General features: G+C 43.8%; 65 non-coding genes across 65 annotated transcripts; all 65 read left to right on the top strand.

Moving 5' to 3' along the window:
- The first annotated feature begins 84 nt into the window (after positions 1 to 84).
- Positions 85 to 156, top strand: Trnae-cuc (transfer RNA glutamic acid (anticodon CUC)). Its single transcript has one exon. It is a non-coding gene; the product is annotated as a tRNA-Glu (tRNA).
- Positions 157 to 547: 391 nt separating this feature from the next.
- Positions 548 to 620, top strand: Trnak-uuu (transfer RNA lysine (anticodon UUU)). Its single transcript has one exon. It is a non-coding gene; the product is annotated as a tRNA-Lys (tRNA).
- Positions 621 to 1,560: 940 nt separating this feature from the next.
- Positions 1,561 to 1,632, top strand: Trnae-cuc (transfer RNA glutamic acid (anticodon CUC)). The gene has a single exon. It is a non-coding gene; the product is annotated as a tRNA-Glu (tRNA).
- Positions 1,633 to 1,928: 296 nt separating this feature from the next.
- Trnak-uuu (transfer RNA lysine (anticodon UUU)) lies at positions 1,929 to 2,001 on the top strand. Its single transcript has one exon. It is a non-coding gene; the product is annotated as a tRNA-Lys (tRNA).
- Positions 2,002 to 2,070: 69 nt separating this feature from the next.
- On the top strand, positions 2,071 to 2,142 carry Trnae-cuc (transfer RNA glutamic acid (anticodon CUC)). The gene has a single exon. It is a non-coding gene; the product is annotated as a tRNA-Glu (tRNA).
- Positions 2,143 to 2,373: 231 nt separating this feature from the next.
- On the top strand, positions 2,374 to 2,445 carry Trnae-cuc (transfer RNA glutamic acid (anticodon CUC)). The gene has a single exon. It is a non-coding gene; the product is annotated as a tRNA-Glu (tRNA).
- Positions 2,446 to 2,675: 230 nt separating this feature from the next.
- Positions 2,676 to 2,747, top strand: Trnae-cuc (transfer RNA glutamic acid (anticodon CUC)). Its single transcript has one exon. It is a non-coding gene; the product is annotated as a tRNA-Glu (tRNA).
- Positions 2,748 to 2,836: 89 nt separating this feature from the next.
- Trnak-uuu (transfer RNA lysine (anticodon UUU)) lies at positions 2,837 to 2,909 on the top strand. The gene has a single exon. It is a non-coding gene; the product is annotated as a tRNA-Lys (tRNA).
- A 69-nt stretch (positions 2,910 to 2,978) lies between these two features.
- Positions 2,979 to 3,050, top strand: Trnae-cuc (transfer RNA glutamic acid (anticodon CUC)). Its single transcript has one exon. It is a non-coding gene; the product is annotated as a tRNA-Glu (tRNA).
- Positions 3,051 to 3,139: 89 nt separating this feature from the next.
- Positions 3,140 to 3,212, top strand: Trnak-uuu (transfer RNA lysine (anticodon UUU)). The gene has a single exon. It is a non-coding gene; the product is annotated as a tRNA-Lys (tRNA).
- Positions 3,213 to 3,281: 69 nt separating this feature from the next.
- Positions 3,282 to 3,353, top strand: Trnae-cuc (transfer RNA glutamic acid (anticodon CUC)). The gene has a single exon. It is a non-coding gene; the product is annotated as a tRNA-Glu (tRNA).
- A 231-nt stretch (positions 3,354 to 3,584) lies between these two features.
- Trnae-cuc (transfer RNA glutamic acid (anticodon CUC)) lies at positions 3,585 to 3,656 on the top strand. Its single transcript has one exon. It is a non-coding gene; the product is annotated as a tRNA-Glu (tRNA).
- Positions 3,657 to 3,744: 88 nt separating this feature from the next.
- Trnak-uuu (transfer RNA lysine (anticodon UUU)) lies at positions 3,745 to 3,817 on the top strand. The gene has a single exon. It is a non-coding gene; the product is annotated as a tRNA-Lys (tRNA).
- Positions 3,818 to 3,886: 69 nt separating this feature from the next.
- Positions 3,887 to 3,958, top strand: Trnae-cuc (transfer RNA glutamic acid (anticodon CUC)). Its single transcript has one exon. It is a non-coding gene; the product is annotated as a tRNA-Glu (tRNA).
- Positions 3,959 to 4,349: 391 nt separating this feature from the next.
- Trnak-uuu (transfer RNA lysine (anticodon UUU)) lies at positions 4,350 to 4,422 on the top strand. Its single transcript has one exon. It is a non-coding gene; the product is annotated as a tRNA-Lys (tRNA).
- A 230-nt stretch (positions 4,423 to 4,652) lies between these two features.
- On the top strand, positions 4,653 to 4,725 carry Trnak-uuu (transfer RNA lysine (anticodon UUU)). Its single transcript has one exon. It is a non-coding gene; the product is annotated as a tRNA-Lys (tRNA).
- Positions 4,726 to 5,258: 533 nt separating this feature from the next.
- Trnak-uuu (transfer RNA lysine (anticodon UUU)) lies at positions 5,259 to 5,331 on the top strand. The gene has a single exon. It is a non-coding gene; the product is annotated as a tRNA-Lys (tRNA).
- A 230-nt stretch (positions 5,332 to 5,561) lies between these two features.
- On the top strand, positions 5,562 to 5,634 carry Trnak-uuu (transfer RNA lysine (anticodon UUU)). The gene has a single exon. It is a non-coding gene; the product is annotated as a tRNA-Lys (tRNA).
- A 69-nt stretch (positions 5,635 to 5,703) lies between these two features.
- Trnae-cuc (transfer RNA glutamic acid (anticodon CUC)) lies at positions 5,704 to 5,775 on the top strand. Its single transcript has one exon. It is a non-coding gene; the product is annotated as a tRNA-Glu (tRNA).
- An 89-nt stretch (positions 5,776 to 5,864) lies between these two features.
- Positions 5,865 to 5,937, top strand: Trnak-uuu (transfer RNA lysine (anticodon UUU)). The gene has a single exon. It is a non-coding gene; the product is annotated as a tRNA-Lys (tRNA).
- Positions 5,938 to 6,006: 69 nt separating this feature from the next.
- Positions 6,007 to 6,078, top strand: Trnae-cuc (transfer RNA glutamic acid (anticodon CUC)). Its single transcript has one exon. It is a non-coding gene; the product is annotated as a tRNA-Glu (tRNA).
- An 89-nt stretch (positions 6,079 to 6,167) lies between these two features.
- On the top strand, positions 6,168 to 6,240 carry Trnak-uuu (transfer RNA lysine (anticodon UUU)). The gene has a single exon. It is a non-coding gene; the product is annotated as a tRNA-Lys (tRNA).
- A 230-nt stretch (positions 6,241 to 6,470) lies between these two features.
- Positions 6,471 to 6,543, top strand: Trnak-uuu (transfer RNA lysine (anticodon UUU)). Its single transcript has one exon. It is a non-coding gene; the product is annotated as a tRNA-Lys (tRNA).
- Positions 6,544 to 6,773: 230 nt separating this feature from the next.
- Trnak-uuu (transfer RNA lysine (anticodon UUU)) lies at positions 6,774 to 6,846 on the top strand. The gene has a single exon. It is a non-coding gene; the product is annotated as a tRNA-Lys (tRNA).
- Positions 6,847 to 7,076: 230 nt separating this feature from the next.
- Positions 7,077 to 7,149, top strand: Trnak-uuu (transfer RNA lysine (anticodon UUU)). The gene has a single exon. It is a non-coding gene; the product is annotated as a tRNA-Lys (tRNA).
- A 69-nt stretch (positions 7,150 to 7,218) lies between these two features.
- Trnae-cuc (transfer RNA glutamic acid (anticodon CUC)) lies at positions 7,219 to 7,290 on the top strand. Its single transcript has one exon. It is a non-coding gene; the product is annotated as a tRNA-Glu (tRNA).
- Positions 7,291 to 7,379: 89 nt separating this feature from the next.
- Trnak-uuu (transfer RNA lysine (anticodon UUU)) lies at positions 7,380 to 7,452 on the top strand. The gene has a single exon. It is a non-coding gene; the product is annotated as a tRNA-Lys (tRNA).
- Positions 7,453 to 7,521: 69 nt separating this feature from the next.
- Trnae-cuc (transfer RNA glutamic acid (anticodon CUC)) lies at positions 7,522 to 7,593 on the top strand. The gene has a single exon. It is a non-coding gene; the product is annotated as a tRNA-Glu (tRNA).
- A 230-nt stretch (positions 7,594 to 7,823) lies between these two features.
- Positions 7,824 to 7,895, top strand: Trnae-cuc (transfer RNA glutamic acid (anticodon CUC)). The gene has a single exon. It is a non-coding gene; the product is annotated as a tRNA-Glu (tRNA).
- Positions 7,896 to 7,983: 88 nt separating this feature from the next.
- Positions 7,984 to 8,056, top strand: Trnak-uuu (transfer RNA lysine (anticodon UUU)). The gene has a single exon. It is a non-coding gene; the product is annotated as a tRNA-Lys (tRNA).
- A 230-nt stretch (positions 8,057 to 8,286) lies between these two features.
- Positions 8,287 to 8,359, top strand: Trnak-uuu (transfer RNA lysine (anticodon UUU)). Its single transcript has one exon. It is a non-coding gene; the product is annotated as a tRNA-Lys (tRNA).
- Positions 8,360 to 8,589: 230 nt separating this feature from the next.
- Trnak-uuu (transfer RNA lysine (anticodon UUU)) lies at positions 8,590 to 8,662 on the top strand. Its single transcript has one exon. It is a non-coding gene; the product is annotated as a tRNA-Lys (tRNA).
- Positions 8,663 to 8,892: 230 nt separating this feature from the next.
- On the top strand, positions 8,893 to 8,965 carry Trnak-uuu (transfer RNA lysine (anticodon UUU)). Its single transcript has one exon. It is a non-coding gene; the product is annotated as a tRNA-Lys (tRNA).
- A 230-nt stretch (positions 8,966 to 9,195) lies between these two features.
- Positions 9,196 to 9,268, top strand: Trnak-uuu (transfer RNA lysine (anticodon UUU)). The gene has a single exon. It is a non-coding gene; the product is annotated as a tRNA-Lys (tRNA).
- A 230-nt stretch (positions 9,269 to 9,498) lies between these two features.
- Trnak-uuu (transfer RNA lysine (anticodon UUU)) lies at positions 9,499 to 9,571 on the top strand. Its single transcript has one exon. It is a non-coding gene; the product is annotated as a tRNA-Lys (tRNA).
- A 230-nt stretch (positions 9,572 to 9,801) lies between these two features.
- Trnak-uuu (transfer RNA lysine (anticodon UUU)) lies at positions 9,802 to 9,874 on the top strand. The gene has a single exon. It is a non-coding gene; the product is annotated as a tRNA-Lys (tRNA).
- A 69-nt stretch (positions 9,875 to 9,943) lies between these two features.
- On the top strand, positions 9,944 to 10,015 carry Trnae-cuc (transfer RNA glutamic acid (anticodon CUC)). Its single transcript has one exon. It is a non-coding gene; the product is annotated as a tRNA-Glu (tRNA).
- A 390-nt stretch (positions 10,016 to 10,405) lies between these two features.
- On the top strand, positions 10,406 to 10,478 carry Trnak-uuu (transfer RNA lysine (anticodon UUU)). Its single transcript has one exon. It is a non-coding gene; the product is annotated as a tRNA-Lys (tRNA).
- Positions 10,479 to 11,011: 533 nt separating this feature from the next.
- On the top strand, positions 11,012 to 11,084 carry Trnak-uuu (transfer RNA lysine (anticodon UUU)). Its single transcript has one exon. It is a non-coding gene; the product is annotated as a tRNA-Lys (tRNA).
- A 230-nt stretch (positions 11,085 to 11,314) lies between these two features.
- Positions 11,315 to 11,387, top strand: Trnak-uuu (transfer RNA lysine (anticodon UUU)). Its single transcript has one exon. It is a non-coding gene; the product is annotated as a tRNA-Lys (tRNA).
- A 230-nt stretch (positions 11,388 to 11,617) lies between these two features.
- Positions 11,618 to 11,690, top strand: Trnak-uuu (transfer RNA lysine (anticodon UUU)). Its single transcript has one exon. It is a non-coding gene; the product is annotated as a tRNA-Lys (tRNA).
- Positions 11,691 to 11,759: 69 nt separating this feature from the next.
- Positions 11,760 to 11,831, top strand: Trnae-cuc (transfer RNA glutamic acid (anticodon CUC)). The gene has a single exon. It is a non-coding gene; the product is annotated as a tRNA-Glu (tRNA).
- Positions 11,832 to 12,221: 390 nt separating this feature from the next.
- Trnak-uuu (transfer RNA lysine (anticodon UUU)) lies at positions 12,222 to 12,294 on the top strand. Its single transcript has one exon. It is a non-coding gene; the product is annotated as a tRNA-Lys (tRNA).
- Positions 12,295 to 12,827: 533 nt separating this feature from the next.
- Trnak-uuu (transfer RNA lysine (anticodon UUU)) lies at positions 12,828 to 12,900 on the top strand. Its single transcript has one exon. It is a non-coding gene; the product is annotated as a tRNA-Lys (tRNA).
- Positions 12,901 to 13,130: 230 nt separating this feature from the next.
- Positions 13,131 to 13,203, top strand: Trnak-uuu (transfer RNA lysine (anticodon UUU)). The gene has a single exon. It is a non-coding gene; the product is annotated as a tRNA-Lys (tRNA).
- Positions 13,204 to 13,433: 230 nt separating this feature from the next.
- On the top strand, positions 13,434 to 13,506 carry Trnak-uuu (transfer RNA lysine (anticodon UUU)). Its single transcript has one exon. It is a non-coding gene; the product is annotated as a tRNA-Lys (tRNA).
- A 230-nt stretch (positions 13,507 to 13,736) lies between these two features.
- Trnak-uuu (transfer RNA lysine (anticodon UUU)) lies at positions 13,737 to 13,809 on the top strand. The gene has a single exon. It is a non-coding gene; the product is annotated as a tRNA-Lys (tRNA).
- Positions 13,810 to 14,039: 230 nt separating this feature from the next.
- Positions 14,040 to 14,112, top strand: Trnak-uuu (transfer RNA lysine (anticodon UUU)). Its single transcript has one exon. It is a non-coding gene; the product is annotated as a tRNA-Lys (tRNA).
- A 372-nt stretch (positions 14,113 to 14,484) lies between these two features.
- Trnae-cuc (transfer RNA glutamic acid (anticodon CUC)) lies at positions 14,485 to 14,556 on the top strand. Its single transcript has one exon. It is a non-coding gene; the product is annotated as a tRNA-Glu (tRNA).
- Positions 14,557 to 14,947: 391 nt separating this feature from the next.
- On the top strand, positions 14,948 to 15,020 carry Trnak-uuu (transfer RNA lysine (anticodon UUU)). Its single transcript has one exon. It is a non-coding gene; the product is annotated as a tRNA-Lys (tRNA).
- Positions 15,021 to 15,250: 230 nt separating this feature from the next.
- Positions 15,251 to 15,323, top strand: Trnae-uuc (transfer RNA glutamic acid (anticodon UUC)). Its single transcript has one exon. It is a non-coding gene; the product is annotated as a tRNA-Glu (tRNA).
- A 69-nt stretch (positions 15,324 to 15,392) lies between these two features.
- On the top strand, positions 15,393 to 15,464 carry Trnae-cuc (transfer RNA glutamic acid (anticodon CUC)). Its single transcript has one exon. It is a non-coding gene; the product is annotated as a tRNA-Glu (tRNA).
- A 534-nt stretch (positions 15,465 to 15,998) lies between these two features.
- On the top strand, positions 15,999 to 16,070 carry Trnae-cuc (transfer RNA glutamic acid (anticodon CUC)). The gene has a single exon. It is a non-coding gene; the product is annotated as a tRNA-Glu (tRNA).
- An 89-nt stretch (positions 16,071 to 16,159) lies between these two features.
- Trnak-uuu (transfer RNA lysine (anticodon UUU)) lies at positions 16,160 to 16,232 on the top strand. The gene has a single exon. It is a non-coding gene; the product is annotated as a tRNA-Lys (tRNA).
- Positions 16,233 to 16,462: 230 nt separating this feature from the next.
- Trnak-uuu (transfer RNA lysine (anticodon UUU)) lies at positions 16,463 to 16,535 on the top strand. The gene has a single exon. It is a non-coding gene; the product is annotated as a tRNA-Lys (tRNA).
- Positions 16,536 to 16,604: 69 nt separating this feature from the next.
- Trnae-cuc (transfer RNA glutamic acid (anticodon CUC)) lies at positions 16,605 to 16,676 on the top strand. Its single transcript has one exon. It is a non-coding gene; the product is annotated as a tRNA-Glu (tRNA).
- Positions 16,677 to 16,765: 89 nt separating this feature from the next.
- Trnak-uuu (transfer RNA lysine (anticodon UUU)) lies at positions 16,766 to 16,838 on the top strand. Its single transcript has one exon. It is a non-coding gene; the product is annotated as a tRNA-Lys (tRNA).
- Positions 16,839 to 16,907: 69 nt separating this feature from the next.
- On the top strand, positions 16,908 to 16,979 carry Trnae-cuc (transfer RNA glutamic acid (anticodon CUC)). Its single transcript has one exon. It is a non-coding gene; the product is annotated as a tRNA-Glu (tRNA).
- A 532-nt stretch (positions 16,980 to 17,511) lies between these two features.
- Positions 17,512 to 17,583, top strand: Trnae-cuc (transfer RNA glutamic acid (anticodon CUC)). The gene has a single exon. It is a non-coding gene; the product is annotated as a tRNA-Glu (tRNA).
- Positions 17,584 to 17,814: 231 nt separating this feature from the next.
- Trnae-cuc (transfer RNA glutamic acid (anticodon CUC)) lies at positions 17,815 to 17,886 on the top strand. Its single transcript has one exon. It is a non-coding gene; the product is annotated as a tRNA-Glu (tRNA).
- Positions 17,887 to 18,117: 231 nt separating this feature from the next.
- Positions 18,118 to 18,189, top strand: Trnae-cuc (transfer RNA glutamic acid (anticodon CUC)). The gene has a single exon. It is a non-coding gene; the product is annotated as a tRNA-Glu (tRNA).
- Positions 18,190 to 18,277: 88 nt separating this feature from the next.
- Positions 18,278 to 18,350, top strand: Trnak-uuu (transfer RNA lysine (anticodon UUU)). The gene has a single exon. It is a non-coding gene; the product is annotated as a tRNA-Lys (tRNA).
- A 229-nt stretch (positions 18,351 to 18,579) lies between these two features.
- Positions 18,580 to 18,652, top strand: Trnak-uuu (transfer RNA lysine (anticodon UUU)). Its single transcript has one exon. It is a non-coding gene; the product is annotated as a tRNA-Lys (tRNA).
- Positions 18,653 to 18,882: 230 nt separating this feature from the next.
- Positions 18,883 to 18,955, top strand: Trnak-uuu (transfer RNA lysine (anticodon UUU)). The gene has a single exon. It is a non-coding gene; the product is annotated as a tRNA-Lys (tRNA).
- Positions 18,956 to 19,488: 533 nt separating this feature from the next.
- Trnak-uuu (transfer RNA lysine (anticodon UUU)) lies at positions 19,489 to 19,561 on the top strand. The gene has a single exon. It is a non-coding gene; the product is annotated as a tRNA-Lys (tRNA).
- Positions 19,562 to 19,688: the final 127 nt, after the last annotated feature.

A 19,688-nucleotide genomic window follows, 5' to 3' on the forward strand; every position in this document is an offset into this window, starting at 1 on the left:
GTCCCTTTTCGGGCGGTTCCTGATTTTTTCACATATTGCATTCTCAAAGTTTCAAGCAAGGTGAAAGCCTTCGTTTTGACAACCTCCCAGATGGTCTAGTGGTTAGGATTCCTGGCTCTCACCCAGGCGGCCCGGGTTCAATTCCCGGTCTGGGAAGATTTTGAATCATATCAAAAAATAATTTTGCAGACAAGTAGATTTGATCAACAAATGTTCCACTGAATCTAAACAATTCTTCACAGTAGCCCGGTTAGCTCAGTCGGTAGAGCGTTGAACTTTTAATCCAACGGTCAAGGGTTCAAGTCCCTTATCGGGCGGTTCCTTCTTTTTGCGCATATTGTATTCTCAATGTTTCAAACAAGGTGAAAGCCTTCGTTTTAACAACCTCCCTGATGGTCTAGTGGTTAGGATTCCTGGCACTCACCCAGGCGGCCCGGGTTCAATTCCCGGTCTGGTAATCTTTTGAATCAGATTAAAAATATAATTTTGCAGACAAATAGATTTGATCAACAAATGTTTCACTGAATCTAAACAATTCGTCGCAGTAGCCCGGTTAGCTCAGTCGGTAGAGCGTTGGACTTTTAATCCAACGGTCAAGGGTTCAAGTCCCTTATCGGGCGGTTCCTTCTTTTTGCGCATATTGTATTCTCAAAGTTTCAAACAAGGTGAAATCCTTCGTTTTGACAACCTCCCAGATGGTCTAGTGGTTAGGATTCCTGGCTCTCACCCAGGCGGCCCGGGTTCAATAATTTTGCAGACAAGTAGATTTGATCAACAAATGTTCCACTGAATCTAAACAATTCTTCACAGTAGCCCGGTTAGCTCAGTCGGTAGAGCGTTGGACTTTTAATCCAACGGTCAAGGGTTCAGGTCCTTTATCGGGCGGTTCCTTCTTTTTTCGCATATTGTATTCTCAATGTTTCAAACAAGGTGAAAGCCTTCGTTTTAACAACCTCCCTGATGGTCTAGTGGTTAGGATTCCTGGCTCTCACCCAGGCGGCCCGGGTTCAATTCCCGGTCTGGTAATCTTTTGAATCAGATAAAAAATATAATTTTGCAGACAAATAGATTTGATCAACAAATGTTTCACTGAATCTAAACAATTCGTCGCAGTAGCCCGGTTAGATCAGTCGGTAGAGCGTTGGACTTTTAATCCAACGGTCAAGGGTTCAAGTCCCTTATCGGGCGGTTCCTTCTTTTTTCACATAATGCATTCTCAAAGTTTCAAGCAAGGTGAAAGCCTTCGTTTTGACAACCTCCCAGATGGTCTAGTGGTTAGGATTCCTGGCTCTCACCCAGGCGGCACGGGTTCAATTCCCGGTCTGGGAAGCTTTTGAATCATATTAAAAAAATAATTTTGCAGACAAGTAGATTTGATCAACAAATGTTTCACTGAATCTAAACAATTCGTCGCAGTAGCCCGGTTAGATCAGTCGGTAGAGCGTTGGACTTTTAATCCAACGGTCAAGGGTTCAAGTCCCTTATCGGGCGGTTCCTTCTTTTTTCACATATTGCATTCTCAAAGTTTCAAGCAAGGTGAAAGCCTTCGTTTTGACAACCTCCCAGATGGTCTAGTGGTTAGGATTCCTGGCTCTCACCCAGGCGGCCCGGGTTCAATTCCCGGTCTGGGAAGCTTTTGAATCATATTAAAAAAATAATTTTGCAGACAAGTAGATTTGATCAACAAATGTTCCACTGAATCTAAACAATTCTTCACAGTAGCCCGGTTAGCTCAGTCGGTAGAGCGTTGGACTTTTAATCCAACGGTCAAGGTTTCAAGTCCCTTATCGGGCGGTTCCTTCTTTTTTCGCATATTGTATCCAACGCTCTACTAAAAGTCCAACGCTCTACTATTAAAAAAATAATTTTGCAGACAAGTAGATTTGATCAACAAATGTTTCACTGAATCTAAACAATTCGTCGCAGTAGCCCGGTTAGCTCAGTCGGTAGAGCGTTGGACTTTTAATCCAACGGTCAAGGGTTCAAGTCCCTTATCGGGCGATTCCTTCTTTTTTCACATATTGCATTCTCAAAGTTTCAAGCAAGGTGAAAGCCTTCGTTTTAACAACCTCCCAGATGGTCTAGTGGTTAGGATTCCTGGCTCTCACCCAGGCGGCCCGGGTTCAATTCCCGGTCTGGGAAGCTTTTGAATCATATTAAAAAAATAATTTTGCAGACAAGTAGATTTGATCAACAAATGTTCCACTGAATCTAAACAATTCTTCACAGTAGCCCGGTTAGCTCAGTCGGTAGAGCGTTGGACTTTTAATCCAACGGTCAAGGTTTCAAGTCCCTTATCGGGCGGTTCCTTCTTTTTTCGCATATTGTATTCTCATAGATTCAAACAAGGTGAAAGCCTTCGTTTTGACAACCTCCCAGATGGTCTAGTGGTTAGGATTCCTGGCTCTCACCCAGGCGGCCCGGGTTCAATTCCCGGTCTGGGAAGCTTTTGAATCATATCAAAAAAATAATTTTGCAGACAAGTAGATTTGATCAACAAATGTTCCACTGAATCTAAACAATTCGACGCAGTAGCCCGGTTAGCTCAGTCGGTAGAGCGTTGGACTTTTAATCCAACGGTCAAGGGTTCAAGTCCCTTTTCGGGCGGTTTCGATTTTTTCACATATTGCATTCTCAAAGTTTCAAGCAAGGTGAAAGCCTTCGTTTTGACAACCTCCCAGATGGTCTAGTGGTTAGGATTCCTGGCTCTCACCCAGGCGGCCCGGGTTCAATTCCCGGTCTGGGAAGCTTTTGAATCATATTAAAAAAATAATTTTGCAGACAAGTAGATTTGATCAACAAATGTTTCACTGAATCTAAACAATTCGTCGCAGTAGCCCGGTTAGCTCAGTCGGTAGAGCGTTGGACTTTTAATCCAACGGTCAAGGGTTCAAGTCCCTTATCGGGCGATTCCTTCTTTTTTCACATATTGCATTCTCAAAGTTTCAAGCAAGGTGAAAGACTTCGTTTTAACAACCTCCCAGATGGTCTAGTGGTTAGGATACCTGGCTCTCACCCAGGCGGCCCGGGTTCAATTCCCGGTCTGGGAAGCTTTTGAATCACATTAAAAAAATAATTTTGCAGACAAGTAGATTTGATCAACAAATGTTCCACTGAATCTAAACAATTCTTCACAGTAGCCCGGTTAGCTCAGTCGGTAGAGCGTTGGACTTTTAATCCAACGGTCAAGGGTTCAAGTCCCTTATCGGGCGGTTCCTTCTTTTTTCGCATATTGTATTCTCATAGATTCAAACAAGGTGAAAGCCTTCGTTTTGACAACCTCCCAGATGGTCTAGTGGTTAGGATTCCTGGCTCTCACCCAGGCGGCCCGGGTTCAATTCCCGGTCTGGGAAGCTTTTGAATCATATCAAAAAAATAATTTTGCAGACAAGTAGATTTGATCAACAAATGTTCCACTGAATCTAAACAATTCGTCGCAGTAGCCCGGTTAGCTCAGTCGGTAGAGCGTTGGACTTTTAATCCAACGGTCAAGGGTTCAAGTCCCTTTTCGGGCGGTTCCTGATTTTTTCACATATTGCATTCTCAAAGTTTCAAGCAAGGTGAAAGCCTTCGTTTTCACAACCTCCCAGATGGTCTAGTGGTTAGGATTCCTGGCTCTCACCCAGGCGGCCCGGGTTCAATTCCCGGTCTGGGAAGATTTTGAATCATATCAAAAAATAATTTTGCAGACAAGTAGATTTGATCAACAAATGTTCCACTGAATCTAAACAATTCTTCACAGTAGCCCGGTTAGCTCAGTCGGTAGAGCGTTGGACTTTTAATCCAACGGTCAAGGGTTCAAGTCCCTTATCGGGCGGTTCCTTCTTTTTGCGCATATTGTATTCTCAAAGTTTCAAACAAGGTGAAAGCCTTCGTTTTGACAACCTCCCAGATGGTCTAGTGGTTAGGATTCCTGGCTCTCACCCAGGCGGCCCGGGTTCAATTCCCGGTCTTGGAAGCATTTAAATCATTTAAAAAAATAATTTTGCAGACAAGTAGATTTGATCAACAAATGTTCCACTGAATCTAAACAATTCTTCACAGTAGCCCGGTTAGCTCAGTCGGTAGAGCGTTGGACTTTTAATCCAACGGTCAAGGGTTCAGGTCCCTTATCGGGCGGTTCCTTCTTTTTTCGCATATTGTATTCTCAATGTTTCAAACAAGGTGAAAGCCTTCGTTTTAACAACCTCCCTGATGGTCTAGTGGTTAGGATTCCTGGCTCTCACCCAGGCGGCCCGGGTTCAATTCCCGGTCTGGTAATCTTTTGAATCAGATTAAAAATATAATTTTGCAGACAAGTAGATTTGATCAACAAATGTTTCACTGAATCTAAACAATTCATCGCAGTAGCCCGGTTAGCTCAGTCGGTAGAGCGTTGGACTTTTAATCCAACGGTCAAGGGTTCAAGTCCCTTATCGGGCGGTTCCTTCTTTTTTCACATATTGCATTCTCAAAGTTTCAAGCAAGGTGAAAGCCTTCGTTTTGACAACCTCCCAGATGGTCTAGTGGTTAGGATTCCTGGCTCTCACCCAGGCGGCACGGGTTCAATTCCCGGTCTGGGAAGCTTTTGAATCATATTAAAAAAATAATTTTGCAGACAAGTAGATTTGATCAACAAATGTTTCACTGAATCTAAACAATTCGTCGCAGTAGCCCGGTTAGCTCAGTCGGTAGAGCGTTGGACTTTTAATCCAACGGTCAAGGGTTCAAGTCCCTTATCGGGCGGTTCCTTCTTTTTTCACATAATGCATTCTCAAAGTTTCAAGCAAGGTGAAAGCCTTCGTTTTGACAACCTCCCAGATGGTCTAGTGGTTAGGATTCCTGGCTCTCTCCCAGGCGGCACGGGTTCAATTCCCGGTCTGGGAAGCTTTTGAATCATATTAAAAAAATAATTTTGCAGACAAGTAGATTTGATCAACAAATGTTTCACTGAATCTAAACAATTCGTCGCAGTAGCCCGGTTAGCTCAGTCGGTAGAGCGTTGGACTTTTAATCCAACGGTCAAGGGTTCAAGTCCCTTATCTGGCGGTTCCTTCTTTTTTCACATATTGCATTCTCAAAGTTTCAAGCAAGGTGAAAGCCTTCGTTTTGACAACCTCCCAGATGGTTTAGTGGCTAGGATTCCTGGCTCTCACCCAGGCGGCACGGGTTCAATTCCCGGTCTGGGAAGCTTTTGAATCATATTAAAAAAATAATTTTGCAGACAAGTAGATTTGATCAACAAATGTTTCACTGAATCTAAACAATTCGTCGCAGTAGCCCGGTTAGCTCAGTCGGTAGAGCGTTGGACTTTTAATCCAACGGTCAAGGGTTCAAGTCCCTTATCGGGCGATTCCTTCTTTTTTCACATATTGCATTCTCAAAGTTTCAAGCAAGGTGAAAGCCTTCGTTTTGACAACCTCCCAGATGGTCTAGTGGTTAGGATTCCTGGCTCTCACCCAGGCGGCACGGGTTCAATTCCCGGTCTGGGAAGCTTTTGAATCATATTAAAAAAATAATTTTGCAGACAAGTAGATTTGATCAACAAATGTTTTACTGAATCTAAACAATTCGTCGCAGTAGCCCGGTTAGCTCAGTCGGTAGAGCGTTGGACTTTTAATCCAACGGTCAAGGGTTCAAGTCCCTTATCGGGCGATTCCTTCTTTTTTCACATATTGCATTCTCAAAGTTTCAAGCAAGGTGAAAGACTTCGTTTTAACAACCTCCCAGATGGTCTAGTGGTTAGGATTCCTGGCTCTCACCCAGGCGGCCCGGGTTCAATTCCCGGTCTGGGAAGCTTTTGAATCACATTAAAAAATTAATTTTGCAGACAAGTAGATTTGATCAACAAATGTTCCACTGAATCTAAACAATTCTTCACAGTAGCCCGGTTAGCTCAGTCGGTAGAGCGTTGGACTTTTAATCCAACGGTCAAGGGTTCAAGTCCCTTATCGGGCGGTTCCTTCTTTTTTCGCATATTGTATTCTCATAGATTCAAACAAGGTGAAAGCCTTCGTTTTGACAACCTCCCAGATGGTCTAGTGGTTAGGATTCCTGGCTCTCACCCAGGCGGCCCGGGTTCAATTCCCGGTCTGGGAAGCTTTTGAATCATATCAAAAAAATAATTTTGCAGACAAGTAGATTTGATCAACAAATGTTCCACTGAATCTAAACAATTCGTCGCAGTAGCCCGGTTAGCTCAGTCGGTAGAGCGTTGGACTTTTAATCCAACGGTCAAGGGTTCAAGTCCCTTATCGGGCGGTTCCTTCTTTTTTCACATAATGCATTCTCAAAGTTTCAAGCAAGGTGAAAGCCTTCGTTTTGACAACCTCCCAGATGGTCTAGTGGTTAGGATTCCTGGCTCTCTCCCAGGCGGCACGGGTTCAATTCCCGGTCTGGGAAGCTTTTGAATCATATTAAAAAAATAATTTTGCAGACAAGTAGATTTGATCAACAAATGTTTCACTGAATCTAAACAATTCGTCGCAGTAGCCCGGTTAGCTCAGTCGGTAGAGCGTTGGACTTTTAATCCAACGGTCAAGGGTTCAAGTCCCTTATCGGGCGGTTCCTTCTTTTTTCACATATTGCATTCTCAAAGTTTCAAGCAAGGTGAAAGCCTTCGTTTTGACAACCTCCCAGATGGTTTAGTGGCTAGGATTCCTGGCTCTCACCCAGGCGGCACGGGTTCAATTCCCGGTCTGGGAAGCTTTTGAATCATATTAAAAAAATAATTTTGCAGACAAGTAGATTTGATCAACAAATGTTTCACTGAATCTAAACAATTCGTCGCAGTAGCCCGGTTAGCTCAGTCGGTAGAGCGTTGGACTTTTAATCCAACGGTCAAGGGTTCAAGTCCCTTATCGGGCGATTCCTTCTTTTTTCACATATTGCATTCTCAAAGTTTCAAGCAAGGTGAAAGCCTTCGTTTTGACAACCTCCCAGATGGTCTAGTGGTTAGGATTCCTGGCTCTCACCCAGGCGGCACGGGTTCAATTCCCGGTCTGGGAAGCTTTTGAATCATATTAAAAAAATAATTTTGCAGACAAGTAGATTTGATCAACAAATGTTTCACTGAATCTAAACAATTCGTCGCAGTAGCCCGGTTAGCTCAGTCGGTAGAGCGTTGGACTTTTAATCCAACGGTCAAGGGTTCAAGTCCCTTATCGGGCGATTCCTTCTTTTTTCACATATTGCATTCTCAAAGTTTCAAGCAAGGTGAAAGACTTCGTTTTAACAACCTCCCAGATGGTCTAGTGGTTAGGATTCCTGGCTCTCACCCAGGCGGCCCGGGTTCAATTCCCGGTCTGGGAAGCTTTTGAATCACATTAAAAAATTAATTTTGCAGACAAGTAGATTTGATCAACAAATGTTCCACTGAATCTAAACAATTCTTCACAGTAGCCCGGTTAGCTCAGTCGGTAGAGCGTTGGACTTTTAATCCAACGGTCAAGGGTTCAAGTCCCTTATCGGGCGGTTCCTTCTTTTTTCGCATATTGTATTCTCATAGATTCAAACAAGGTGAAAGCCTTCGTTTTGACAACCTCCCAGATGGTCTAGTGGTTAGGATTCCTGGCTCTCACCCAGGCGGCCCGGGTTCAATTCCCGGTCTGGGAAGCTTTTGAATCATATCAAAAAATAATTTTGCAGACAAGTAGATTTGATCAACAAATGTTCCACTGAATCTAAACAATTCGTCGCAGTAGCCCGGTTAGCTCAGTCGGTAGAGCGTTGGACTTTTAATCCAACGGTCAAGGGTTCAAGTCCCTTTTCGGGCGGTTCCTGATTTTTTCACATATTGCATTCTCAAAGTTTCAAGCAAGGTGAAAGCCTTCGTTTTCACAACCTCCCAGATGGTCTAGTGGTTAGGATTCCTGGCTCTCACCCAGGCGGCCCGGGTTCAATTCCCGGTCTGGGAAGATTTTGAATCATATCAAAAAATAATTTTGCAGACAAGTAGATTTGATCAACAAATGTTCCACTGAATCTAAACAATTCTTCACAGTAGCCCGGTTAGCTCAGTCGGTAGAGCGTTGGACTTTTAATCCAACGGTCAAGGGTTCAAGTCCCTTATCGGGCGGTTCCTTCTTTTTGCGCATATTGTATTCTCAATGTTTCAAACAAGGTGAAAGCCTTCGTTTTAACAACCTCCCTGATGGTCTAGTGGTTAGGATTCCTGGCTCTCACCCAGGCGGCCCGGGTTCAATTCCCGGTCTGGTAATCTTTTGAATCAGATTAAAAATATAATTTTGCAGACAAGTAGATTTGATCAACAAATGTTTCACTGAATCTAAACAATTCATCGCAGTAGCCCGGTTAGCTCAGTCGGTAGAGCGTTGGACTTTTAATCCAACGGTCAAGGGTTCAAGTCCCTTATCGGGCGGTTCCTTCTTTTTTCACATATTGCATTCTCAAAGTTTCAAGCAAGGTGAAAGCCTTCGTTTTGACAACCTCCCAGATGGTCTAGTGGTTAGGATTCCTGGCTCTCACCCAGGCGGCACGGGTTCAATTCCCGATCTGGGAAGCTTTTGAATCATATTAAAAAAATAATTTTGCAGACAAGTAGATTTGATCAACAAATGTTTCACTGAATCTAAACAATTCGTCGCAGTAGCCCGGTTAGCTCAGTCGGTAGAGCGTTGGACTTTTAATCCAACGGTCAAGGGTTCAAGTCCCTTATCGGGCGGATCCTTCTTTTTTCACATAATGCATTCTCAAAGTTTCAAGCAAGGTGAAAGCCTTCGTTTTGACAACCTCCCAGATGGTCTAGTGGTTAGGATTCCTGGCTCTCTCCCAGGCGGCACGGGTTCAATTCCCGGTCTGGGAAGCTTTTGAATCATATTAAAAAAATAATTTTGCAGACAAGTAGATTTGATCAACAAATGTTTCACTGAATCTAAACAATTCGTCGCAGTAGCCCGGTTAGCTCAGTCGGTAGAGCGTTGGACTTTTAATCCAACGGTCAAGGGTTCAAGTCCCTTATCGGGCGGTTCCTTCTTTTTTCACATATTGCATTCTCAAAGTTTCAAGCAAGGTGAAAGCCTTCGTTTTGACAACCTCCCAGATGGTTTAGTGGCTAGGATTCCTGGCTCTCAGCCAGGCGGCACGGGTTCAATTCCCGGTCTGGGAAGCTTTTGAATCATATTAAAAAAATAATTTTGCAGACAAGTAGATTTGATCAACAAATGTTTCACTGAATCTAAACAATTCGTCGCAGTAGCCCGGTTAGCTCAGTCGGTAGAGCGTTGGACTTTTAATCCAACGGTCAAGGGTTCAAGTCCCTTATCGGGCGATTCCTTCTTTTTTCACATATTGCATTCTCAAAGTTTCAAGCAAGGTGAAAGCCTTCGTTTTGACAACCTCCCTGATGGTCTAGTGGTTAGGATTCCTGGCTCTCACCCAGGCGGCACGGGTTCAATTCCCGGTCTGGGAAGCTTTTGAATCATATTAAAAAAATAATTTTGCAGACAAGTAGATTTGATCAACAAATGTTTCACTGAATCTAAACAATTCGTCGCAGTAGCCCGGTTAGCTCAGTCGGTAGAGCGTTGGACTTTTAATCCAACGGTCAAGGGTTCAAGTCCCTTATCGGGCGGTTCCTTCTTTTTTCACATATTGCATTCTCAAAGTTTCAAGCAAGGTGAAAGCCTTCGTTTTGACAACCTCCCAGATGGTCTAGTGGTTAGGATTCCTGGCTCTCACCCAGGCGGCACGGGTTCAATTCCCGGTCTGGGAAGCTTTTGAATCATATTAAAAAAATAATTTTGCAGACAAGTAGATTTGATCAACAAATGTTTCACTGAATCTAAACAATTCGTCGCAGTAGCCCGGTTAGCTCAGTCGGTAGAGCGTTGGACTTTTAATCCAACGGTCAAGGGTTCAAGTCCCTTATCGGGCGGTTCCTTCTTTTTTCACATATTGCATTCTCAAAGTTTCAAGCAAGGTGAAAGCCTTCGTTTTGACAACCTCCCAGATGGTCTAGTGGTTAGGATTCCTGGCTCTCACCCAGGCGGCCCGGGTTCAATTCCCGGTCTGGGAAGCTTTTGAATCATATTAAAAAAATAATTTTGCAGACAAGTAGATTTGATCAACAAATGTTCCACTGAATCTAAACAATTCTTCACAGTAGCCCGGTGAGCTCAGTCGGTAGAGCGTTGGACTTTTAATCCAACGGTCAAGGGTTCAAGTCCCTTATCGGGGGGTCCTTCGTTTTGCGCATATTGTATTCTCAAAGTTTCAAACAAGGTGAAAGCCTTCGTTTTGACAACCTCCCAGATGGTCTAGTGGTTGGGATTCCTGGCTCTCACCCAGGCGGCCCGGGTTCAATTCCCGGTCTGGGAAGCTTTTGAATCATTTAAAAAAGTAATTTTGAGGACAAGTAGATTTGATCAACAAATGTTCCACTGAATCTAAACAATTCTTCTCAGTAGCCCGGTTAGCTCAGTCGGTAGAGCGTTGGACTTTTAATCCAACGGTCAAGGGTTCAAGTCCCTTATCGGGCGGTTCCTGCTTTTTTCACATATTGCATTCTCAAAGTTTCAAGCAAGGTGAAAGCCTTCGTTTTCACAACCTCCCAGATGGTCTAGTGGTTAGGATTCATGGCTCTCACCCAGGCGGCCCGGGTTCAATTCCCGGTCTGGGAAGCTTTTGAATCATATCAAAAAAATAATTTTGCAGACAAGTAGATTTGATCAAGAAATGTTCCACTGAATCTAAACAATTCTTCACAGTAGCCCGGTTCGCTCAGTCGGTAGAGCGTTGGACTTTTAATCCAACGGTCAAGGGTTCAAGTCCCTTATCGGGTGGTTCCTTCTTTTTTCGCATATTGTATTCTCATAGATTCAAACAAGGTGAAAGCCTTCGTTTTGACAACCTCGCAGATGGTCTAGTGGTTAGGATTCCTGGCTCTCACCCAGGCGACACGGGTTCAATTCCCGGTCTGGGAAGCTTTTGAATCATATTAAAAAAATAATTTTGCAGACAAGTAGATTTGATCAACAAATGTTTCACTGAATCTAAACAAATCGTCGCAGTAGCCCGGTTAGCTCAGTCGGTAGAGCGTTGGACTTTTAATCCAACGGTCAAGGGTTCAAGTCCCTTATCGGGCGATTCCTTCTTTTTTCACATATTGCATTCTCAAAGTTTCAAGCAAGGTGAAAGCCTTCGTTTTGACAACCTCCCTGATGGTCTAGTGGTTAGGATTCCTGGCTCTCACCCAGGCGGCACGGGTTCAATTCCCGGTCTGGGAAGCTTTTGAATCATATTAAAAAAATAATTTTGCAGACAAGTAGATTTGATCAACAAATGTTTCACTGAATCTAAACAATTCGTCGCAGTAGCCCGGTTAGCTCAGTCGGTAGAGCGTTGGACTTTTAATCCAACGGTCAAGGGTTCAAGTCCCTTATCGGGCGGTTCCTTCTTTTTTCACATATTGCATTCTCAAAGTTTCAAGCAAGGTGAAAGCCTTCGTTTTGACAACCTCCCAGATGGTCTAGTGGTTAGGATTCCTGGCTCTCACCCAGGCGGCACGGGTTCAATTCCCGGTCTGGGAAGCTTTTGAATCATATTAAAAAAATAATTTTGCAGACAAGTAGATTTGATCAACAAATGTTTCACTGAATCTAAACAATTCGTCGCAGTAGCCCGGTTAGCTCAGTCGGTAGAGCGTTGGACTTTTAATCCAACGGTCAAGGGTTCAAGTCCCTTATCGGGCGGTTCCTTCTTTTTTCACATATTGCATTCTCAAAGTTTCAAGCAAGGTGAAAGCCTTCGTTTTGACAACCTCCCAGATGGTCTAGTGGTTAGGATTCCTGGCTCTCACCCAGGCGGCCCGGGTTCAATTCCCGGTCTGGGAAGCTTTTGAATCATATTAAAAAAATAATTTTGCAGACAAGTAGATTTGATCAACAAATGTTCCACTGAATCTAAACAATTCTTCACAGTAGCCCGGTGAGCTCAGTCGGTAGAGCGTTGGACTTTTAATCCAACGGTCAAGGGTTCAAGTCCCTTATCGGGGGGTCCTTCGTTTTGCGCATATTGTATTCTCAAAGTTTCAAACAAGGTGAAAGCCTTCGTTTTGACAACCTCCCAGATGGTCTAGTGGTTGGGATTCCTGGCTCTCACCCAGGCGGCCCGGGTTCAATTCCCGGTCTGGGAAGCTTTTGAATCATTTAAAAAAGTAATTTTGAGGACAAGTAGATTTGATCAACAAATGTTCCACTGAATCTAAACAATTCTTCTCAGTAGCCCGGTTAGCTCAGTCGGTAGAGCGTTGGACTTTTAATCCAACGGTCAAGGGTTCAAGTCCCTTATCGGGCGGTTCCTGCTTTTTTCACATATTGCATTCTCAAAGTTTCAAGCAAGGTGAAAGCCTTCGTTTTCACAACCTCCCAGATGGTCTAGTGGTTAGGATTCATGGCTCTCACCCAGGCGGCCCGGGTTCAATTCCCGGTCTGGGAAGCTTTTGAATCATATCAAAAAAATAATTTTGCAGACAAGTAGATTTGATCAAGAAATGTTCCACTGAATCTAAACAATTCTTCACAGTAGCCCGGTTCGCTCAGTCGGTAGAGCGTTGGACTTTTAATCCAACGGTCAAGGGTTCAAGTCCCTTATCGGGTGGTTCCTTCTTTTTTCGCATATTGTATTCTCATAGATTCAAACAAGGTGAAAGCCTTCGTTTTGACAACCTCGCAGATGGTCTAGTGGTTAGGATTCCTGGCTCTCACCCAGGCGACACGGGTTCAATTCCCGGTCTGGGAAGCTTTTGAATCATATTAAAAAAATAATTTTGCAGACAAGTAGATTTGATCAACAAATGTTTCACTGAATCTAAACAAATCGTCGCAGTAGCCCGGTTAGCTCAGTCGGTAGAGCGTTGGACTTTTAATCCAACGGTCAAGGGTTCAAGTCCCTTATCGGGCGGTTCCTTCTTTTTTCACATATTGCATTCTCAAAGTTTCAAGCAAGGTGAAAGCCTTCGTTTTGACAACCTCCCAGATGGTCTAGTGGTTAGGATTCCTGGCTCTCACCCAGGCGGCACGGGTTCAATTCCCGGTCTGGGAAGCTTTTGAATCATATTAAAAAAATAATTTTGCAGACAAGTAGATTTGATCAACAAATGTTTCACTGAATCTAAACAATTCGTCGCAGTAGCCCGGTTAGCTCAGTCGGTAGAGCGTTGGACTTTTAATCCAACGGTCAAGGGTTCAAGTCCCTTATCGGGCGATTCCTTCTTTTTTCACATATTGCATTCTCAAAGTTTCAAGCAAGGTGAAAGCCTTCGTTTTGACAACCTCCCAGATGGTCTAGTGGTTAGGATTCCTGGCTCTCACCCAGGCGGCACGGGTTCAATTCCCGGTCTGGGAAGCTTTTGAATCATATTAAAAAAATAATTTTGCAGACAAGTAGATTTGATCAACAAATGTTTCACTGAATCTAAACAATTCGTCGCAGTAGCCCGGTTAGCTCAGTCGGTAGAGCGTTGGACTTTTAATCCAACGGTCAAGGGTTCAAGTCCCTTATCGGGCGGTTCCTTCTTTTTTCACATATTGCATTCTCAAAGTTTCAAGCAAGGTGAAAGCCTTCGTTTTGACAACCTCCCAGATGGTCTAGTGGTTAGGATTCCTGGCTCTCACCCAGGCGGCACGGGTTCAATTCCCGGTCTGGGAAGCTTTTGAATCATATTAAAAAAATAATTTTGCAGACAAGTAGATTTGATCAACAAATGTTTCACTGAATCTAAACAATTCGTCGCAGTAGCCCGGTTAGCTCAGTCGGTAGAGCGTTGGACTTTTAATCCAACGGTCAAGGGTTCAAGTCCCTTATCGGGCGATTCCTTCTTTTTTCACATATTGCATTCTCAAAGTTTCAAGCAAGGTGAAAGCCTTCGTTTTGACAACCTCCCAGATGGTCTAGTGGTTAGGATTCCTGGCTCTCACCCAGGCGGCACGGGTTCAATTCCCGGTCTGGGAAGCTTTTGAATCATATTAAAAAAATAATTTTGCAGACAAGTAGATTTGATCAACAAATGTTTCACTGAATCTAAACAATTCGTCGCAGTAGCCCGGTTAGCTCAGTCGGTAGAGCGTTGGACTTTTAATCCAACGGTCAAGGGTTCAAGTCCCTTATCGGGCGGTTCCTTCTTTTTTCACATATTGCATTCTCAAAGTTTCAAGCAAGGTGAAAGCCTTCGTTTTGACAACCTCCCAGATGGTCTAGTGGTTAGGATTCCTGGCTCTCACCCAGGCGGCACGGGTTCAATTCCCGGTCTGGGAAGCTTTTGAATCATATTAAAAAAATAATTTTGCAGACAAGTAGATTTGATCAACAAATGTTTCACTGAATCTAAACAATTCGTCGCAGTAGCCCGGTTAGCTCAGTCGGTAGAGCGTTGGACTTTTAATCCAACGATCAAGGGTTCAAGTCCCTTGTCGGGCGGTCCCTTCTTTTTTCACATATTGCATTCTCAAAGTTTCAAGCAAGGTGAAAGCCTTCGTTTTGACAACCTCCCTGATGGTCTAGTGGTTAGGATTCCTGGCTCTCACCCAGGCGGCCCGGGTTCAATTCCCGGTCTGGGAAGCTTTTGAATCATATTAAAAAAATAATTTTGCAGACAAGTAGATTTGATCAACAAATGTTCCACTGAATCTAAACAATTCTTCACAGTAGCCCGGTGAGCTCAGTCGGTAGAGCGTTGGACTTTTAATCCAACGGTCAAGGGTTCAAGTCCCTTATCGGGCGGTTCCTTGGTTTTGCGCATATTGTATTCTCAATGTTTCAAACAAGGTGAAAGCCTTCGTTTTAACAACCTCCCAGATGGTCTAGTGGTTGGGATTCCTGGCTCTCACCCAGGCGGCCCGGGTTCAATTCCCGGTCTGGGAAGCTTTTGAATCATTTAAAAAAGTAATTTTGAGGACAAGTAGATTTGATCAACAAATGTTCCACTGAATCTAAACAATTCTTCTCAGTAGCCCGGTTAGCTCAGTCGGTAGAGCGTTGGACTTTTAATCCAACGGTCAAGGGTTCAAGTCCCTTATCGGGCGGTTCCTGCTTTTTTCACATATTGCATTCTCAAAGTTTCAAGCAAGGTGAAAGCCTTCGTTTTAACAACCTCCCAGATGGTCTAGTGGTTAGGATTCATGGCTCTCACCCAGGCGGCCCGGGTTCAATTCCCGGTCTGGGAAGCTTTTGAATCATATTAAAAAAATAATTTTGCAGACAAGTAGATTTGATCAAGAAATGATCCACTGAATCTAAACAATTCTTCACAGTAGCCCGGTTAGCTCAGTCGGTAGAGCGTTGGACTTTCAATCCAACGGTCAAGGGTTCAAGTCCCTTATCGGGCGGTTCCTTCTTTTTTCGCATATTGTATTCTCATAGATTCAAACAAGGTGAAAGCCTTCGTTTTGGCAACCTCCCAGATGGTCTAGTGGTTAGGATTCCTGGCTCTCACCCAGGCGGCCCGGGTTCAATTCCCGGTCTGGGAAGCTTTTAAATCATATTAAAAAAATAATTTTGCAGACAAGTAGATTTGATCCACAAATGTTCCACTGAATCAAAACAATTTGTCGCAGTAGCCCGGTTAGCTCATTCGGTAGAACGTTGGACTTTTAATCCAACGGTCAAGGGTTCAAGTCCCTTATCGGGCGGTTCCTTCTTTTTGCGCATATTGTATTCTCAAAATTTCAAACAAGTTGAATGCCTTCGTTTTGACAACCTCCCTGATGGTCTAGTGGTTAGGATTCCTGGCTCTCACCCAGGCGGCCCGGGTTCAATTCCCGGTGTGGGAAGCTTTTGAATCATATTAAAAAAATAATTTTGCAGACAAGTAGATTTGATCAACAAATGTTCCACTGAATCTAAACAATTCTTCACAGTAGCCCTGTTAGCTCAGTCGGTAGAGCGTTGGACTTTTAATCCAACGGTCAAGGGTTCAAGTCCCTTATCGGGCGGTTCCTTCTTTTTGCGCATATTGTATTCTCAAAGTTTCAAACAAGGTGAAAGCCTTCGTTTTGACAACCTCCCAGATGGTCTAGTGGTTAGGATTCCTGGCTCTCACCCATGCGGCCCGGGTTCAATTCCCGGTCTGGGAAGCTTTTAAATCATATTAAAAAAATAATTTTGCAGACAAGTAGATTTGATCAACAAATGTTCCACTGAATCTAAACAATTTGTCGCAGTAGCCCGGTTAGCTCAGTCGGTAAAGCGTTGGACTTTTAATCCAACGGTCAAGGGTTCAAGTCCCTTATCGGGCGGTTTCTTCTTTTTGCGCATATTGTATTCTCAAAATTTCAAACAAGGGGAAAGCCTTCGTTTTGACAACCTCCCTGATGGTCTAGTGGTTAGGATTCCTGGCTCTCACCCAGGCGGACCGGCTTCAATTCCCGGTCTGGGAAGCTTTTGAATCATATTAAAAAAATAATTTTGCAGACAAGTAGATTTGATCAACAAATGTTTCACTGAATCTAAACAATTCGTCGCAGTAGCCCGGTTAGCTCAGTCGGTAGAGCGTTGGACTTTTAATCCAACGGTCAAGGGTTCAAGTCCCTTATCGGGCGGTTCCTTCTTTTTGCGCATATTTTATTCTCAAAGTTTCAAACAAGGTGAAAGCCTTCGTTTTAACAACCTCCCTGATGGTCTAGTGGTTAGGATTCCTGGCTCTCACCCAGGCGGCCCGGGTTCAATTCCCGGTCTGGGAAGCTTTTGAATCATATTAAAAATATAATTTTCCAGACAAGTAGATTTGATCAACAAATGTTCCACTGAATCTAAACAATTCGTCTCAGTAGCCCGGTTAGCTCAGTCGGTAGAGCGTTGGACTTTTAATCCAACGGTCAAGGGTTCAAGTCCCTTATCGGGCGGTTCCTTCTTTTTTCACATATTGTATTCTCAAAGTTTCAAACAAGGTGAAAGCCTTCGTTTTAACAACCTCCCAGATGGTCTAGTGGTTAGGATTCCTGGCTCTCACCCAGGCGGCCCGGGTTCAATTCCCGGTCTGGGAAGCTTTTGAATCATTTAAAAAAGTAATTTTGAGGACAAGTAGATTTGATCAACAATTGTTCCACTGAATCTAAACAATTCTTCTCAGTAGCCCGGTTAGCTCAGTCGGTAGAGCGTTGGACTTTTAATCCAACGGTCAAGGGTTCAAGTCCTTTATCGGACGGTTCCTTCTTTTTTCGCATATTGTATTCTCAATGTTTCAAACAAGGTGAAAGCCTTCGTTTTAACAACCTCCCTGATGGTCTAGTGGTTAGGATTCCTGGCTCTCACCCAGGCGGCCCGGGTTCAATTCCCGGTCTGGTAATCTTTTGAATCAGATTAAAAATATAATTCTGCAGACAAGTAGATTTGATCAACAAATGTTCCACTGAATCTAAACAATTCGTCGCAGTAGCCCGGTTAGCTCAGTCGGTAGAGCGTTGGACTTTTAATCCAACGGTCAAGGGTTCAAGTCCTTATCGGGCGGTTCCTAATTTTTTCACATATTGCATTCTCAAAGTTTCAAGCAAGGTGAAAGCCTTCGTTTTAACAACCTCCCTGATGGTCTAGTGGTTAGGATTCCTGGCTCTCACCCAGGCGGCCCGGGTTCAATTCCCGGTCTGGGAAGCTTTTGAATCATATTAAAAAAATAATTTTGCAGACAAGTAGATTTGATCAACAAATGTTCCACTGAATCTAAACAATTCTTCACAGTAGCCCGGTTAGCTCAGTCGGTAGAGCCTTGGACTTTTAATCCAACGGTCAAGGGTTCAAGTCCCTTATCGGGCGGTTCCTTCTTTTTTCGCATATTGTATTCTCATAGATTCAAACAAGGTGAAAGCCTTCGTTTTGACAACCTCCCAGATGGTCTAGTGGTTAGGATTCCTGGCTCTCACCCAGGCGGCCCGGGTTCAATTCCCGGTCTGGGAAGCTTTTGAATCAAATCAAAAAATTAATTTTGCAGACAAGTAGATTTGATCAACAAATGTTCCACTGAATCCAAACAATTCGTCGCAGTAGCCCGGTGAGGTCAGTCGGTAGAGCGTTGGACTTTTAATCCAACGGTCAAGGGTTCAAGTCCCTTTTCGGGCGGTTAATGATTTTTTCACATATTGCATTCTCAAAGTTTCAAGCAAGGTGAAAGCCTTCGTTTTGACAACCTCCCAGATGGTCTAGTGGTTAGGATTCCTGGCTCTCACCCAGGCGGCCCGGGTTCAATTCCCGGTCTGGGAAGATTTTGAATCATATCAAAAAATAATTTTGCAGACAAGTAGATTTGATCAACAAATGTTCCACTGAATCTAAACAATTCTTCACAGTAGCCCGGTTAGCTCAGTCGGTAGAGCGTTGGACTTTTAATCCAACGGTCAAGGGTTCAAGTCCCTTATCGGGCGGTTCCTTCTTTTTGCGCATATTGTATTCTCAAAGTTTCAAACAAGGTGAAAGCCTTCGTTTTGTCAACCTCCCAGATGGTCTAGTGGTTAGGATTCCTGGCTCTCACCAAGGCGGCCCGGGTTCAATTCCCGGTCTGGGAAGCATTTAAATCATTTAAAAAAATAATTTTGCAGACAAGTAGATTTGATCAACAAATGTTCCACTGAATCTAAACAATTCTTCACAGTAGCCCGGTTAGCTCAGTCGGTAGAGCGTTGGACTTTTAATCCAACGGTCAAGGGTTCAAGTCCCTTATCGGGCGGTTCCTTCTTTTTTCACATATTGTATTCTCAATGTTTCAAACAAGGTGAAAGCCTTCGTTTTAACAACCTCCCTGATGGTCTAGTGGTTAGGATTCCTGGCTCTCACCCAGGCGGCCCGGGTTCAATTCCCGGTCTGGTAATCTTTTGAATCATATTAAAAATATAATTTTGTAGACAAGTAGATTTGATCAACAAATGTTTCACTGAATCTAAACAATTCGTCGCAGTAGCCCGGTTAGCTCAGTCGGTAGAGCGTTGGACTTTTAATCCAACGGTCAAGGGTTCAAGTCCCTTATCGGGCGGTTCCTTCTTTTTTCACATATTGCATTCTCAAAGTTTCAAGCAAGGTGAAAGCCTTCGTTTTGACAACCTCCCAGATGGTCTAGTGGTTAGGATTCCTGGCTCTCACCCAGGCGGCACGGGTTCAATTCCCGGTCTGGGAAGCTTTTGAATCATATTAAAAAAATAATTTTGCAGACAAGTAGATTTGATCAACAAATGTTTCACTGAATCTAAACAATTCGTCGCAGTAGCCCTTTTAGCTTAGTCGGTAGAGCGTTGGACTTTTAATCCAACGGTCAAGGGTTCAAGTCCCTTATCGGGCGGTTCCTTCTTTTTTCACATATTGCATTCTCAAAGTTTCAAGCAAGGTGAAAGCCTTCGTTTTGACAACCTCCCAGATGGTCTAGTGGTTAGGATTCCTGGCTCTCACCCAGGCGGCACGGGTTCAATTCCCGGTCTGGGAAGCTTTTGAATCATATTAAAAAAATAATTTTGCAGACAAGTAGATTTGATCAACAAATGTTTCACTGAATCTAAACAATTCGTCGCAGTAGCCCGGTTAGCTCAGTCGGTAGAGCGTTGGACTTTTAATCCAACGGTCAAGGGTTCAAGTCCCTTATCGGGCGGTTCCTTCGTTTTGCGCATATTGTATTCTCAAAGTTTCAAACAAGGTGAAAGCCTTCGTTTTAACAACCTCCCAGATGGTCTAGTGGTTGGGATTCCTGGCTCTCACCCAGGCGGCCCGGGTTCAAT

Source organism: Ascidia mentula, chromosome 6, assembly GCF_947561715.1.
Source record: "Ascidia mentula chromosome 6, kaAscMent1.1, whole genome shotgun sequence".
NCBI lineage: Eukaryota > Metazoa > Chordata > Ascidiacea > Phlebobranchia > Ascidiidae > Ascidia > Ascidia mentula.